This window comes from Hipposideros armiger, unplaced genomic scaffold (assembly GCF_001890085.2).
Source record: "Hipposideros armiger isolate ML-2016 unplaced genomic scaffold, ASM189008v1 scaffold_469, whole genome shotgun sequence".
Lineage (NCBI taxonomy): Eukaryota > Metazoa > Chordata > Mammalia > Chiroptera > Hipposideridae > Hipposideros > Hipposideros armiger.
This window is the reverse complement of record NW_017731819.1, coordinates 531,728-532,997: the sequence shown is the minus strand read 5'-3', so window position 1 is coordinate 532,997 and position 1,270 is coordinate 531,728. Positions and strand designations below refer to the sequence as shown.

The following is a 1,270-nucleotide window of genomic DNA, read 5'->3' as shown; positions in this document are numbered from 1 at the left end:
TCTTATTTAACATCTAATAAGTAAATTCCTCTACTTAATTTTAAAATTGGTTTAGTTCTATGCTTTGTACCTTGATTATTAGGAATAGTTTTGTTGTTACAGAAAAAACTTTTTTGAACTATTGATTGCAAATCAATTCCATTTATAGATTAGAGAGAATATCATGTTTGTGATAATGAGTCCTCAAATCCATGAATTGGGATTATCTCTTCATTTATTTAAGATTTCTTTTAAGTCCTTAAATTGTTTTACAGTTTCCCCCAAACATACCTTCACCTCTTTTCCTAGATTTACTCTTACATGCCTCATGATTTCTGTTGCTACTGTATATGGAATCTGGTAAAAAAAATAACATTATTTTTTAAAATCTAATTGTTTACCATACAAGTAATATTTCACCATTAAATGTGATACTCACTGAAGGCTCTGTTAGACTCTTTATTGGGTTACAGAAATTCCCTTCTTTCTAGCTTAAGGTTTTTTTGCTTTTAATCACAAATAAGCATTGAATTTTATCAAATGCTCATCTAACATTTACTAAGATGATCATATAATAGTTTCCTACAGATTGATGTGATAAATTAAATCAAGATTTTCTAATGTTACAGCATCCCCATAAACTCTATTTTCAATGGCTAAGGTATATTATTTTTGTCCATAGTTGTATTCAGTTTGCTAATATTTTATTTATAATTTTTGCAAAAATATTTCTAAATGAGATTGGTATATAAATTTCCTGTTATTCAGTCCATGTCTGGTTTTGGAATCAAGATTGTACTCCCAACATAAAGAAGTTGGAGCTTCCCCTCTTTTGTAGCTTTTGTTGGAACAATTTATATAAGATAGGGGTTCTTTAGTCCTATAAACCTCGTAAAGTATTTGTAGGTAGTTTTTTTTTACTATGTCAAGTCTAGTCATTCTCTTCAGGTTTTCTATACCTTCTTGAGATAATTTTGAAATCTGTATTTTGTAGAAAATTATCCATTTTTTCTTAGTTTTTATATTTTATGGCATAAAGTTCACTTTTATTATAATTTTAAAATCTAATATGATAATGTTAAAAGCTGTGGTAAGACAGGTCAAGAAAAAAGGCATATATTCTAATATTTTTATTTGTGCCTTTTTCTTGCTTTTAATACTACTAGAACCAGAGGACTGGTATTGGATGAACATTGTTAACCCTTAGTTTAATGAGAAGAAAGATGGTGAATTCCTAGAAATACAGATTTATGAACTTGGATATTAATTTTCAACAAAATTCTAAAACTAT

General features: G+C 27.6%; 1 protein-coding gene across 7 annotated transcripts in view; it reads right to left on the bottom strand.

Annotated features, from left to right (window-relative positions):
• Positions 1 to 1,270, bottom strand: part of IFT25 (intraflagellar transport 25) — a 60,112-nt gene that overhangs the window by 50,760 nt on the left and 8,082 nt on the right. The window contains exon 3 of one of the 7 annotated variants that reach the window (XM_019666398.1): positions 271 to 336. The exons of the other annotated variants lie outside the window; for them this stretch is intronic. The gene's annotated coding sequence lies outside the window, so the exon portion shown is untranslated. The remainder of the gene's footprint in view (positions 1 to 270; positions 337 to 1,270) is intronic. 7 annotated transcript variants of the gene reach the window in all.